The sequence below is a fragment of the Macaca thibetana genome, chromosome 6 (genome assembly GCF_024542745.1).
Source record: "Macaca thibetana thibetana isolate TM-01 chromosome 6, ASM2454274v1, whole genome shotgun sequence".
In the NCBI taxonomy this organism is placed as follows: Eukaryota; Metazoa; Chordata; class Mammalia; order Primates; family Cercopithecidae; genus Macaca; species Macaca thibetana.
In genome coordinates, this window is record NC_065583.1 from 43,873,905 (window position 1) to 43,890,141 (window position 16,237).

The 16,237-nt window shown below is 38.9% G+C and overlaps 1 long non-coding RNA gene across 2 annotated transcripts in view; it reads left to right on the top strand.

The window, feature by feature from the left end:
- Positions 1–16,013, top strand: part of LOC126957562 (uncharacterized) — a 60,275-nt gene extending 44,262 nt beyond the window's left edge. The window contains exon 4 of one of the 2 annotated variants that reach the window (XR_007726821.1): positions 11,088–16,013. This is a non-coding gene — a long non-coding RNA (uncharacterized LOC126957562). Of the gene's footprint in view, positions 1–7,090; positions 10,300–11,087 lie in introns of those variants that run through there. The other variant, XR_007726822.1, reaches the window with a different exon arrangement.
- Positions 16,014–16,237: the final 224 nt, after the last annotated feature.

Consider the following 16,237-nt stretch of genomic DNA (forward strand, 5'->3'; position numbering starts at 1 on the left):
TTCTAAAGATGCATCTCGCTATTTCTTCCCCAGTTGATCTAGATCATTTTCTAACCAAAGTAGATTTTAATTATTTCATATCTCTTGATGTATTAGCATACAGCCTTCACATTGGTCTCTGTTTCTTTTGTTTTCTTGCTTGCTTGCTTTTGGGAAAAAGAAATCACTTTTAAAAAATTTTCAACACATTAAACTGATGTCAAGGGTGAGCTATTGTTTTCTACATGACTGGAAATTTTACTTCACATTTAGAGTTTTGTCTCGTCCCCAGTGTTTTGTTAAATTTTTTTATTTTACAAAGTGCCAAAGAGCAGGTCTGTCCTGTCATTGTTAATCATCTGTCTCTCCATGTTAGATTAAAATGCTTATTGTCCTGGTTCTCATGGTTCCTATATCTAAATTGTGTTTTTATATAAAACCATTTACTCTATGAAGTTGTTACAAAAGATGCGTTTCTATTTGAATATCTATGTAGCTCAACCTTTACTGTACTTGTTTTCTTGTTGTCAAAGTCCACATTGTTCATGGCCTTTCTCAAACAGCTTCTCCATCAAAAGATATGATGCCTGTCATGAGTTATTAATGTTACTAATTAATAACTTTCCCTTGATACTGAAATCCTAGTGGAATTAGAAACAACTGGGACGTATCTTTAAAATCTTACTCACTGGAGGGCTCTTCTGGGGCATATGGTCTTTCTCCTGTGGCTTGATGTTTTAGGTCAGGAATTTGAGAAGAGCTGGCTGAGCAGTTCATCTCTGATCCAAGTGTTGACAGCTGGGACTAGATAATGCATTTCCCAGATGGTTTCTTCACTCACATGTATAGCACCTTTGTGCCACCTTGATCAGTTCACCCCACTCCCCAACTTGGTGTCCCATCCTTCAGGGATCTCCATGTGGCTTGGGCTTCTCACGGGATAGTGACCTCCTGGTAGTAGATTTCTCACATGAAGGCTTAGAGCACCAAAATAAAATGTTCTAAAAACCATCTCTTAAATATTATCTTTCCCCAATTGTTCTTGTGACAATAGAGGAACTAACTTTAAAAGACCCAATTTGTAGAATTCTTTATAAAAAATTCAGGCCTTAGGGTTCAAATACTAAGATAAAAAGTTGAATGATGTGGCAAGCTACTTTTCACTTGTTTTGTTAGGGAACTTTCAAATTTTGCTAAAAATTGTGTTTATGAGCTTTTTTCTTATTTGAGGGTGAAATGTTGAAATTGAGCTAGCCCTAGGGCAAAGGAGAGGAACAGTGATGGTGGGGGGCCCATAGGCCAAGTGAGTAGTCTACACTGCTTCCTGGGTCTCACTCTCTAACACTTGTAGTGGTCATGCTGATGAGAGATGACAGGAAAAAAGTTTCCTAGAGTTAAAAGCCTTCCTGTCCCGGAAGCAACAAACAACTTTGAATCCAACTTTTGGCAGAACTGCTAATTGACATAGTTAATATTTTGCAAGCTCTTCTCACCTCTTCTGTCTGCCCCTCCCCAAAATCCTTTCCTACACACACATTATAGTGTTTTCTTTGTTTAGAACTAGCCCTGCAAACCTATCATTTCCTCAAGCCCACATCAAAACTGACTTGTTTTATTCTAATCTCTAATAGACTGGTTCAAAGACACACATTTCTCCATAAACACATTTCACCCCGTCATTTGTCTTTAGGAAGAGCCATTGCTTTAACCCCAATGGTACCCTCTCCAGTGGTGGCAATCTGAAGCAGAGACATCATCTTAGAGGTAGGGGAGATCAGATGTCTTTACATCCTGCTGAATGCAGAAGAGACTTTGATATTTAACCCTCAAACTTTTATTTCCTTTGACATGTCACCTAAAGTAGGAAGAAGATGTTTGTCTTGTTTTTGTTTTTGTTTTTGTTTTTTTTTGAAACGGGGTCTCACTTTGTTGCCCAAGCTGGAGTGCAGTATTACAGTAATATAACTCACTGCCTTGAACTTCTGGGCTCAAGTGATCATCCCTCCTCAGCCTCCCGAGTAGCTGGACTATAGGCGCATGCCACCATGTTCAGCTAATTTTTAAACTTTTTTTGTGGACATGGACTTTTGCTATGTTGCTTGGGCTGGTCTTGAACTCCTGGGTTCAAGCAGTCCTCCCATCCCTCCGTCTCAGAGTTTTGGGATTACATGTGTGAGCCACTGTGCTCAGCCTATTTGTCCTTTTTGATGCTACTGGGTTTAGTACATTTTTGTGTTATAAAATCATGCCCAATTTTTAAAAGGGGCTATTCCATTTCTGTTAGCCATACATACATGCACACAGTTATTGCCCAGAGGAACACTGTGTGCATAAGGACAGCTAAGACCCCATACTGTCATTAGCTGGGAGTCAGGTTACCTCCCACATGGACAGTGTCATGTGCTAGAGATGTGTGCAAGTAGAAGAGTCCTAGAGAGGAGAATCTGTAGCATTAAGTGGGCTTTGCAAATTTAAAAAAAAGAAAAAAAGATCATTCACAACAACCCTCTCTGACCTTAATTTTTAATAACTGTGAAATGGAGTTAATCACCTAGGCACTGTACTAACCACTTTATATACGTAATCTCATTCACTCCTCACAACAACTCCAGTATCTAGGGATATTATTATTCCCATTTTAGAAGAAAGGAAACATAAGCTTAGAGGGTTTACACAAATTGCCCAGAGTCACATGGCTAATAAGCTGTGGAGCCAGAAATAAAATCTACACAGTTCATCTCTAGAGAAGAGAGATCTTCCTTCAAGTACTTCCTTGACCTGTGTGAGTAAATCTCATAATGCGTACTTCTTGGGAAATAGGAGGAAAGGGGACCTAGGCTGTAATGAAAAGCCTGAAGTTCTACTTTATTTATTTATTTATTTTTCTGTCTAGATGAACCTTTATTTTTACACATGTTCTTAAAGTCCAAACTTCTTCTTTTTTTAAATTATACTTTAAGTTCTGGGATACATGTACAGAATGTGCAGGTTTGTTACATAGGTATACACATGTCATGGTGGTTTGCTGTATCCATCAACCTGTCACCTGCATTAGGTACTTCTCCTAATGCTATCCCTCCCCTAGCCCCCATCCCACAACAGGCGCTGGTATGTAATGTTCCCCTCCCTGTGTCCATGTGTTCTCATTGTTCAACTCTCAATTATAAGTGAGAACATGCAGTGTTTGGTTTTCTGTTCCTGTGTTAGTTTGCTGAGAATGATGGTTTCCAGCTTCATCCATGTCCCTGCAAAGGACATGAACTAATTCTTTTTATGGCTGCATAGTATTCCATGGTGTATATGTGCCACATTTTCTTTATCCAGTCTATTATTGATGGGCATTTGGGTTGGTTCCAATTCTTTGCTATTGTGAATAATGCTGCAGTAAACATACATGTGCCCGTGTCTTTATAGTAGAATGATTTATAATCCTTGGGGTATATACCCAGTAATGGGATTGCTGGGTCAAATGGTATTTCTGGTGCTAGATCCTTGAGGAATCACCACACTGTCTTCCACACTGGTTGAACTAATTTACACTCCCACCAACAGTGTAAAAGCATTCCTGTTTCTCCACATCCTCTCCAGCATCTGTTGTTTCCTGACTTTTTAATGATTGCCATTCTAACTGGCGTGAGATGGTATTTCATTGTGGTTCTACTTTATAAATAGGCTTTGGGTTTGGGAGGACTCTCTTAAGGATATAAACAGAGATTTCCACCAATAACCTTCTCATATGCAGGACACTGGCTCAGAAACTTAACTCTGAGAATGGTTTATGTTTATTGCTTAGATATATAAGAAGATATATGTGTATTACAGTTAGTTGAACTAGACAGTGTATAAAAAGCCGTTTACAAAATATGAGAGAGATGCCTGATAAATGTGTTGATTCAATTTTTTGGATGTGAAATAGCTTTGGGTTAAAGCCCCAAGACTCACATCAGAGGCTTTGCCAGAGACAGAACTGAAACTATGTTCAGGAAATAAAGATATTTACCATACCCAAAGGGCAAATTCTCACTAGGTCCAGCTGCCTCACTACAGAAAATGATGTAATGACACCTCACTGCAGTTCTCTCAGCATCAGGCAATATATCCATGTGACAAACCTGAACATGTTCCCCTGAATCTTTAAAAAAAAAAAAAAAAAAAAGAGAGGGAAAGAAAAATAAACGAATTCTACAAGGGGAGGGGAAGAACGTGATTGGGACAGGTTAGGATTATATCTTTTTTCCCTTACCCTCTTCCACTAGTACAGTTTAAGTTAGCTCCTTGCCACCTTGGCAGTATTGATCTGTGTGAGAGACTGAGAAGCTGAGGCAGAGAGGGGAGAGAAGTAGGACAGTGACAAGCTCATGGAGGCAAGGGGCAGTTTGAAGTGCGAGGAAACGGGACTGGGGGGCCGGGTGATCATGATAATAAATACATGCGAGGAGCAGGAGCATTTTGGGGAGGTTATAGAGAAGCTGGGACTTAGAGAGCACTGAGATCGGCAGTCGGGCTTTATAGGTTCAGACTTAATCTCAGGGCTGTCCCTGGTCCCTACAGTCACTTCTGGGATGATGCAGAAGCAAAGTTCCCTAAGGTCACAGAATTATTGAATATTAAAGTCCCACAAAGCCTCAGAGGCCATCAAGTACATATAGCCCCTCAATTTCAGTTTAAAGGGAATTTAAAGTGATTTTGTCCAGTTGATTTAAAACAGCTTTGATTTTCATGGCAGCGTTTAATATCACTTTCTTTTGCAAGTTGCTTTCCTGTTAAAAATTCTATCTGTAGAAGACCCCGTGTATGTGTGTTTGTCTGTGTGTGTTTATGTGGATGTGATGTCGATGGTGGACCTCTTTTGTCAGACAATAGAGTGAAAGATTGTGATTTTAATTACCTTTTTAGCTGCAAATCAGGAACAAAATTAGCCAATCTATAGATATTTATGAAGTATCCATTCAATGTATTCCTTTGTTTCTGATGGCCAGACAGATATTTTATTTTATTTATTTATTGAGACAGGTTCTCACTCTGTTGCCCAGACTTGAATGCAGTGTCACTCACTGCGGCCTCAACCTCCCAGACTCAAGCCATCCTCCCCACCTCAGCCTCCTGGATAGCTGAGACTACAGGCGTGCGCCACAACACCTGGCTAATTTTTTTTTTGTAGAGACAGGGTTTTGCCCTGTTGCTGAGGCTGGTCTCCATCTCCTAGGCTCAAGTGATCTGCCTGCCTCAGCCTACCAACCTGCTGGGATTACAGGAGTGTAGACAGCACATTTTAGGCACATAATTTGGATAACCATTTGCTTTCTTTTTTTTTTTTGAGATGGAGTCTCGCTTTGTTGCCTAGGCTGGAGTGCAGTGGCACCATCTCGGCTCACTGCAAGTTCCTCCTCCTGGGTTCAAGCAATTCTCCTGCCTCAGCCTCCCGAGTAGCTGGTATTACAGGCATGTGCCACCATGCCTGGCTAATTTTTTTATATTTTTAGTAGAGACGGGGTTTCACCATATTGGCCAGGCTGGTCTGGAACTCCTGACCTTGTGATCTGCCTGCCTTGGCCTCCCAAAGTGCTGGGGTTACAGGTGTGAGGCCCTTCGCCCCAGCCAATCTTTTGCTTTCTAAGTGCTCACATATTCAGTAGGGAAAGAAATAATAATAACAGTTTCTCAAGTACAATGGAAAACCACTTGATTGTTTTACAGTGATTCTCAAAATTTAACATGTATATGCATCATTCCAAAATCTTGCTAGAATGCAGATTCTGGGCCGGGCGCGGTGGCTGAAGCCTGTAATCCCAGCACTTTGGGAGGCCGAGACGGGCGGATCACAAGGTCAGGAGATCGAGACCATCCTGGCTAACACGGTGAAACCCCGTCTCTACTAAAAAAATACAAAAAAAAAAAACTAGCCGGGCGTGTTGGCGGGCGCCTGTAGTCCCAGCTACTCGGGAGGCTGAGGCAGGAGAATGGCGTAAACCCGGGAGGCGGAGTTTGCAGTGAGCTGAGATCCAGCCACTGCATTCCAGCCTGGGCGACAGAGCGAGACTCCGTCTCAAAAAAAAAAAGAATGCAGATTCTGATTTAGTATGTCTGGGATTTCTTACAGACACCTAGGTAAAATGGATGCTGTTGGTCCACAGACCACACTTTGGCAAATAGCTGAATAAAGTCTTAGCATTGGTTAAAATGTAAGGCATGCATAGGGAATAGCAAGTCAGTTTGACAGGGAAGATCAGATCTCAAAGAGCCTTGAATGCCAAGGTAAGGATTTAGGTGATATTCTATGTAAAAGAATCGTTGTAGTTTCCTATACTGGGTAGAAAGTGACATGATAGAACCTGTACTTAAGGGAGATTTATCTGTCATCATGTATAGGACAGATGTGGTGGAAGCTTTATATTAGGTATTTAGTACCTAATACTAATTCCTGGCCCTTAATTCCTGGCCCTTAATGCCAAATGAGAAAAAATTGCAGGAAGGAGAGAGGAGGGGGGACTGGCAATAGAGAAGCTACCTGCTTTATAGACTGTCCCTGGGTGAGGATAAGGAGTTCTTTGGATCACAAATATCTTTAGTCTGCCCAAATTCCAAGAGATCCCTGCAAATCCCTTGCTTATTTAAGGATGCAGTCATAAAATATGGTAAATTTCTCTGCTAGATCCAATTTATCAAAAATGTATTGAGTGCCAAATACAGTCCTCTGCTATTTCAGGCATCTGTGTATTTCCTAGAGTATTTAATGAAGGATCCTTGTAATGTTAATGGTGAATGAAGGAATTCATTCTGCTTAATTCTCCTATTTCAGCTTAAGATGCAACAATATATCCTTGATAAGACTATTTAAAAAGCAAGGACATGATAAACACAAAATATAGGATAGTGGTTACAATTGGGGGAAAGTAAAGGGAAGAGATAAGGGAAGAGTAAATAGATGATGTGAGTTATTATTGTTCTAGTTTTTGGGTTTGAGTAATTGATTCACTGGATTTGTTATATTATAAAAATAAATAAGGAAATGAACCAGTAAATAAAGTAGAAGAGTACCATGTATGTTAATAATACAAAATATGATTAATTAAGCACCTGAAGTCAATTTTTTTTTTTTTTTTTGAGACAGAGTCTCGCTCTGTCACCCTGGCCGGATCTCAGCTCACTGCAAGCTCTGTCTCCCGGGTTTACGCCATTCTCCTGCCTCAGCCTCCAGAGTAGCTGGGACTACACCGCCACCTCGCCTGGCTAGTTTTTTGTATTTTTTTAGTAGAGACGGGGTTTCACCGTGTTAGCCAGGATGGTCTCCATCTCCTGACCTCGTGATCCGCCCGTCTCGGCCTCCCAAAGTGCTGGGATTACAGGCTTGAGCCACCGTGCCCGGCCTGAAGTCTATTTTTTTAAATCTACATGAACACACACTCAAAAGTAATATCGGAGTGTCCGTCCTGTCTACAGGGTCTGCCAAAAGTGGGAGAATGAAATTAAAGTCGCTGCATCAGCCTATACTACTATGGAGGGCTTTTCTGTTTAGTATAATTTCACAATGCAGATAGTTCAAATAGTTATCCCATCCAGTCTGATGCTTGGTGAGATCAGGTAAGGCAGTAGCCCCAACAAAATATACTAACATTCTACTATCTAAGTTTTTGTTCCATTCAGTAGTTTACATAGGGCTTTCACATATCAAAATATGCTTGCCTGCCATTTTACTCAGTGTTACATTCTTGCCTTCTTGAATCTGGGGCCAGAGGTCTTGGAAGAATGTCTTGTGGGAATTTGGCGTGAATGTCTTAGAGGAGTTTGGTGTGCTCAGAGTATTGTACTTATAATTGCCTGACATTAAATCTTTTCTAATCATTGACATGATACCAAGGTATGAAGAAATACATCCTGGGAGGTCAAATTCACTTTCAAAATAAAAGTTCCTTCTTTGTTTTCTGTCCTAGTGAGTGAGTGGAGTTCTGGCTCATTTTACAGAATATACAGGAATTACTCATGTCAGAAACTTAGGATATAGCAAAATACAGTCAGTGCTAAAACAACTCTGAGTATAATTTAATTCTTTTGATGCATAAGGCATTTTTAGGGACTTGGGTGATCCACACAAATGAATCTTCCTGAAAATTGAAATAAAGCTATTATTGCAAAAATATTTAAAAAATAAAAGTAGTAAATGCTTAAGGACAAAAATTCTAAAAATTCAGAACAGTGAAGGTACAAAGTGAAAGGTAAAACTGACCCTTCCAAATCCCCAATTTCTACTATTAACAGTTTCTTGTATACCTATACAGAAAATTTATCTGCATATTCAGCTCTGTATATACTTTTTTTTTCACAAATGGGATCATACTATAGTGGAATTACAGGGGATAAAAGGATATTCATTTTATATTTTAATAGTTACAGCTAAATTGCCCTTTTGTTAAATGGTACATTCTCAGTGGTTATTTGAGAATAACTTCCTCAGTGCTTCTAAAATGTATCCCATTGTTTTTTAAACTTGCTTTATTTTTACTCATAAGTGAGGCTGTGCATCTTTTGTATGTGTATTGGTTACTTCTGCTTTCCCTTCTTGTAAAATGCCTGTTGAGAACTGAATATTTTCCCCTCTGGTAAAATGCCTCCAAATTGAACACAGAACATTAACGATGTGTTTTTACAGCTACATTTTTATAATTAGACTCCATTAAAGGTGAATGTTCAAGAAATAATAGTTTAAAATCTTGAGATTCTTTTTCGTTTTTTAAAATATAATACATTGTCATACCAATGTCTAATACCAAGATGATGACATTTGGTGATTTAATGAACATTTGTACTTTACCCAGTCTTTAGTCTAATTTGAGCCTCATGCAAGTTTGGAAGATTCCTGAAGTGGAAAGCCCCAACAATAAAAAGGGGGTTTGTGATAGTTGACTTCCCAGTCACTCCCAGCTCCATCCAAACAGTGCGTACTTTCCTCCCACTTTGCTGATAAATAACCTTGGAAATAAATTTATACCCATGGGTATAATTCTATGAGTTTAGTGCTCATGCCTCTTTTTGTTATCTATACAGTTTCTATCATACTATGGCTACTTAGGAAGTGTCTAAGAAAAACAACAGTTATGCTGGTATTTGATTTGTCAGTTGTGGCTGGGGGCATCAGTGGGACATAGAGCAGAATTCTTGCTGAGGAATATGATCCTCACTTGATTCTAATTTTATCTTTGTGGTGAAGCTTTGAAATATGAGGACAGCTGATGTTGAATAAATCTGTCCTCACAAGCTGTATGAGATTGAAGTAAAATTAAATATTTGGGGTTAAATCCAAATGTAAAGATGTGGAAACGGCTGATTAATCTTTTGGTATTTCACTTTCTGCATCTTGGTAAAAAGGAACTGTTCGTTGTTATAAACACAAAATAGCAACAGTCCAGTTTGAGGCTTATGATAAGCTAAATGTGTGCCCTAACTTAAGGTCTAACATTTTATAAAAGACGAAGTAGAGTTCTTACTTTTCACCCCAACCTCCACCCTGCTGATAAAATGATAGGCTATACATACTTGATTTTGTTAGCGACTTCTCTTTCTTTGTTTTTCTCCCTGAATAAAAGGTTTCTACTAATGAAATAGTGAGGCCCACACTTGCACTTGGGTTGGGGTAATAATCCTGTGTGGTCTTTGTAAGTGTGCAAATGATGAGACCCCAAACTCCTAGTAGATTCTTACCTAGGTGACTAAATGTATTGCTAATTGCTAAGGAATAAATAAATGTGTGTGCTCCAAGAATAGAGTGCTGGCTTTTCTTCAGCTGACTGGATTACTAAGGTAGAAAAGCACTAAAAATAAATCAGGGCACAAATTCTCCTGCCAGGAATTGAGCATTGAGATAACTTGTCTGCCTGGTGGTGTTGACATCATCTGTTCTCCTAATGCACTGCATAAATAGGAGCCAGAATGAGAAATAGATTTGGCCATGAACTATTGTCAGTAAAAGTCCTTAACCCTTGTCCTGATATACCTGTTGCTGCTTGTTGCCAGGTTTAAGTTAATTAGTCCATCCAGCTCCTCTAGGAGATAGCTAAGTACAGCAAGGTGAGAACTCAAAACCAAACTCAGGGTCAATCTCAGGGGAAATCATTTGATCTCTTTTAGCTTCAAATATATTTTTGCTAGTTCTCTTCTGTCAGTTGGGTTTCAGTGTTTCCCCCAAGGGATCAGGTTTTAACAGAGTTGGAAATGTGGGAAGACATCTCAGGAAATCAGTTCTCTAGGACCTGAAGATTGCACAGTGATCCAAGTTCCCTGACGTGGAGTTAAGGATTCTTATCACTGAATTCCTTTTCTGTTATTACTTCAAATGTCCTGAGCAGAAAGCCTTAGACAGTTAGAATTAACCTATGGATCTCATGTGAACTAAAATGGGAGGAAATTCATGCAAATCCCTACCTTCTTTATATCTAAACCTACTTTCTTTTTTTTTTTTTTTTTTTTTGAGACGGAGTCTCGCTCTGTCGCCCAGGCTGGAGTGCAGTGGCCAGATCTCAGCTCACTGCAAGCTCCGCCTCCTGGGTTCCCGCCATTCTCCTGCCTCAGCCTCCCGAGTAGCTGGGACCACAGGCGCCACCACCTCGCCCGGCTAATTTTTTGTGTTTTTAGTAGAGACGGGGTTTCGCCGTGTTAGCCAGGATGGTCTCGATCTCCTGACCTTGTGATCCGCCCGTCTCGGCCTCCCAAAGTGCTGGGATTACAGGCTTGAGCCACCGCGCCCGGCCCTGAACCTACTTTCTTTTAGTTTTATAGCAAGTTGCATTTAACTGGAATAATACTGTCTCACACTGATTAAGTCCTTGATGCTCACAAAATGCTTTCACACATTTATCTTGTGATCACGGCAAGCCTGTAAGGAAGGCAGATGTTCTTAACCTCTTATTAACTGCTGGACTCAGAAAAGCCAGCAGATTGAGACTGGCAGCAGTTGGTGTTAAGATCCCTGGGAGCTCTGGGATTTCATAGTCCACATAGTCAGCAGTGAATGGTCGGATCCATTTCTCTGGGGAAAGTTTGGGAAGTTTGTTCTGTCTGTTTAAGTAAAGTTTGTTTATTTAAATATTTGTACAAAATATGCATTCTCATTATAGAAAATTTGGAAATATGGAAGAAAAAAATCAACCACAGACTGAGCACACAAAAACAAATTCCTTGGGTTTCCTGTTTTTTGACTGAATCTGTGAGATGGAAGGAGAGATCAGTAGGTATTCAATAATGTTTATTCTGTCTCCACCCCTTTCCTTGTGTTCAGCATAATGCACACAACAGACATTTAAATTCAGTCTCCTCTTCTAGGAATCCTTCATAGGTAGGTACTGACTAAGTCTTCAGAGCTGAGCTCTAAAAGGTGAGTCAGAATCTTTCCATAATCCCTGGTAGAGATCAGCTGTTAACTGTTCTCCTTTTGTTACCATTCTCTTTTTTTCCACACAACACTCTTCCTTTCCTCTGGCTACATCAGTATGTTTTCTCTTTGTCTTTCTCTGCTGTTTATCATTTTCAGGCTTAAAGTCAGCAGCAGATTCTGCCTGGCCTCCCCAGGGCAGAGTCAAGGGCCCCAATAGCAATGAAGAGAACGAAAGGACAAATATGGAAATTTCTGCTTTTTCTAATCTCCCACTCACCCAGCTTGGCACTGGTTTCTCAGAAGTACACTGACCAAAAAGAGGAGTGTTGGGCAGTCCAGGAACTTTTCTTTTCTTTTTTTTTTTTGAGACGGAGTTTTGCTCTTGTCGCCCAGGCAGGAGTGCAATGGCGTGATCTTGGCTCACTGCAACCTCCGCCTCCCGGGTTCAAGTGATTCTCCTGCCTCAGCCTCCGGAGTAGCTGAGATTACAGGCGCACACCGCGTGCCCAGCTAATTTTGTATTTTTTAGTAGAGATGGGATTTCGCTATGTTGGCCGTGCTGGTCTTGAACTCCTGACCTCAGGTGATGCGCCCGAAGCGCTGGGATTACAGGCGTGAGCCATCGTGCCTGGCCCAGTGCAGGAACTTTAACAGCTCCAGATGTTCGGAGCCTGGAAATACTGAGCTCCAGTCTATCTTTGAATCCTCTACTGCATTTTGCTTAGTTCTTAAATAATAGATATTAGTTTTTATTGATGAATCTGTGTGTGAGTGAGTGAATGTGTTTGGTCCTGATACTGGAAATAGGAAGCCACTATACTGGTTTCCTATAAGTTAAAATCATCAGGATTGTATTCTCTGTCCTGTCCCCAAGGAATTAAGAATATTTGATTTTTCTCATCTCTAGGATCAATATGATGTGAGAAAACCCAGCTAACCAGCAGCCTTCGTTTCAAAGATACTCACAGCCTCCACGTTGTCTTGTTTGGTTTTCTGCTCCTGTTGCCCCAGAGAAAGAGCCTCTCAAAGCTGGGTTTGAAGAGGGTCCCTGCTCTCTGGCAAGAAGGAGCATAAATTGGAATGACAGCTGTGTGCAAGGAGGCTAGCGTATACATCGGAAAGGATGGGGAAGAGTCTTCCTATTCTACTGTAGTTGATGCAGTTCCAGCTTTCAATTTATCATACTTGGGAAGTGCTCATCTTCCCAACAGGACAGAAAATATGTGACCCTGAATTAACCACTAATAATTGTACATCAAATCTAAATGGGAATGAGGAGATAAAAGGCAGGGTAGAGCCAAAGTCTCATGGTAAGCAAAGCATTTTTAGCTGGAATGTAAAGAATGTTGGTATTGGCGTTTAAAGGAAATTCAAGCTGCCCTTCCCTTCAGTCCAGATAGCTCACAGTTGTTTGAGTCACAATTACAATTTTACTGATTTCGGAAATCTAATATTAATCTTAGCATTGGCTTTAGTGGAGAATCTATCCAATGTTGTAGATCTTTATGGAGAAGTATTTTAAATTGTGAAATGACTTTTTTTTTTTTCTTAGACACGTAAGACTTTTATACACTGTTGGTGGATGTGCTTTTGATTGTGCTGTATTTAAAATACAATAAAAACAATTTAGGTCCAGCATAGAAGCTGAAGAATATCTCTTATCCAAAATGCTTGTTTCAGGTTTGAGATCTTTTTTTTTCCTTCAGATTTTGGAATATTTGCCAATTAAATGCTCCTTTGAGCGTCATGTCAGTGCTGAAAAACTTTTGGATTTTGGAATATTGAGGATTTTGAATTTTTGGATTAGGAATGCTCAGCCTGTGTAGAGAAACTTCCTCTTACCATGCATAAGCTGAAAAAATTTTTTGACAAGAATATACTTCCACTCTCTATTATGAATTATAGAATTAAATAGCAGGCTTTGATTGAGGGTCTATTGTACTGCCCAGTACGGAGCAGCTGGAGAGTAACAAATCAAACAAAAGGAAGAAAAAGAAAAAATCCTACTACATTAATAGTAATTTAAGTGTATAGAACATGGTGTAAACATTTCAAAAGCCATTCAACTCAGTATTTTTTGAGCCTCTCATATAGACTACCTACTTTATTTTGTTTTGTTTTGTAGCCCCAGACGACTTCTTTCTAGTTTCAGCCAATTGTTTAAAAACTAAATAATGCTTGTTGTATATGACAGAAGCTGGGAGAACTCAGTATTATACCATTTCCAGTAGTAGTGCAAAAAAAGGCAAATTGTTTGAGGATGATTCATTAGAAACATGGCCTCCTTCATCAAAGGATGGCATGTTCTGTCATTAGAGAAGTAATTTATGTGATGTGATCATGAGTGCTTTTGACTTAGAGGGCTTGTAACCTGTAGGAATCTGTGACTCAGCATCTGGCCCCTGGAAGCAGGTTCTTAGCAGGCTGTCAAAGCTCAAGGTGAGCTTCAGGTCATCCAACTCCTCAGGTTTTTTTTTTTTTTTTTTTTTTTTTTTTTTTTTAAACAAATGAGGACCTGAAGTCCAGAGAAGAGAGGCCATTTGCCATGGTAGTGTGTTATTGCCAGAGGAATATCAGGAGAGATTGTGAAATTTGAAAAAAAAAAAAATTATCAAATGTCCTTCAGAATGCTAGGCGTTGACTAGTAAACACTTCTAGGTTATCTGATTCTATAGTGCTCTGCACCTTTCGTTGCCTTTGAACTATTTTAAATCCTTTAAAATTATAGAAAACTGAGGGTAATACAAATTACTCTTGTCTGTAGAAATGCAAATGAACTTTGTCTTGTGAAGGTGCAATTGCTACCACTCCTCAAACACATGAAGCTGGGTTTGCATTTACTAACACACTCATTTCAGCATTTCTGGCTGCCTCTTGTGCCAGTTTTTAACGTTTTACTGGATCTGTCTTTAATGAGTTAAATGAAACCTTTAATGTGTTTATTTTATATTTGTATGGCAGTCATAATTTTGACTTAAACATTATCTTTTAACAGGAAGAAACTAAGATTTTAGTAAGCGTTCCCTGTTCTTTTTGTTAAATAAACAAGTCAACAAATGTAGTGTAAATGTCCAATCGGCTTTTATTAGCAATTCATAAATTGGAGCAACATCTCATTCTATAAAATAGAATAGATGCTTTGCAGGGCATGTCAGAACAATTGGTTTATGAAGGTGGAAACAAGGAAACAAAAATTGAAAAAGCATATTGGTTAACATCAAGTTACTTCAAGTTACTTTTCTTATAAGGGTTAATCAGAGGGGACTTCCCTATCATGCCAACTCTGGTTAACTGCGCCTCTTTTGATTGGTTACTGGGATTCTCCTGTTTTCAAGAAAAATTGATCTTTTGGGGTTTTACCTGCTTCCTTAATGTTTCAGTTTGACTTTGTGATACTTAGCATGAGTGACTTCATTTTAGTTTGGTCTTTTGGGGCCTAGTACAGGAGCTTAGTCCAAAACAGTGACCTCCTATAAATTTTATTTAACACTTCATTCACTGTGAATAGGTAGAAGCACTATTTACTTGGGTTTCTGAAATGGCTAGACAATCAGTTATAATTTTTTCTCACATTTTCATATGTTTATTGATCATGTGAGTAGCATCTTCTTAAAAAATATTTTATCGAGGGTGAATTTCATGTAACATAAAATTAACCATTTTAAAGTGAATGATTCAGTGGCATTTAGTACATGCATAATATATTGCAAGCACACTTCCATCTAGTTCCGAAACATTCCCATTACTTCCGAATAAAACCTCTTATCCATTAAGAAATTTCTCCCCATGCCTCTTCCCTATATCCCCTAGCAACCACCAATCTGTATTCCGTTTCTTTGGAATTTCCTATTCTAGATATTTTATATAAATGTTATCATACAATATGTGACATTTTGTGCCTGGCTGCTTTCACTTATAATAATGGTTTGGAGGTCTATCCATGTTATAGATCAGTGCTTCATTTTTTTGGGGGTGAATAAAATTCCATTGTATGTCTATACCACAATTTGTTTATCCATTCTTCCACTGATGGACATCTGGGCTGTTCCTACCTTTTGGTTATTATAAATAGTGCTGGCATGAACATGCATGTACATGTACTTGTTTGAGGGCCTATTTACTGATTTGGGGTGTATAACCTAGGAATGGAATTGCAGCATCATAGGGTAATTCTGTTTAATTTTTTGAGGAACTGCCACACTGTTTCCACAGAGGTTGAACTATTTTACATTCCTGTCAGCAATGTATGAGGGTTCCAGTTTTTCCACATCCTTGCCAACCCTTATTTTCCATTTTGAAAATTATGTCCATCTAGTGAGTGTGAAGTGGTACTGCATTGTGGTTTTATTTGCATTTCATTAACGACTAATGATGTTCAGCATCTTTTCATGAGCTTATTAATCATAGAATTTTGAACATTGCATCATATTTTGGATATACTTGGGAATATTTTGAATATATCAGGGAGGCTGGCTTTCAAAAAGAAATATTTGTGTTTCCCACATAATACAAGTAATCATTCCCTGATTTGTGTTTCTTAATTTAAGATTTTATATATTAACTTTTATTAAAGTGATTCCTATAAAACAATTATCTTTTTTGGAGACAAACTGGAGAGGATTATCTTTATTCTTATATGACACTCTTTATACAGTATTTTCACAGACCATTCCTGAATCTTCTGCAGTATCAAGCAACTGCTATTAAAGAACTCAGAAAAATGTTGCTATGGTGATACTATTTGTCCTTGTGAAACACAGCTATGTGAGCTGTTTTATGCTTAAAATCTTGCTTGGAGCTCTTTGTAAGATTTGTTGATTTGCTTTTTTAATGGAGATATATAGTACATTCTATTTTATTTTATTTAATTGATTTATTTTTTGAGACAGGGTC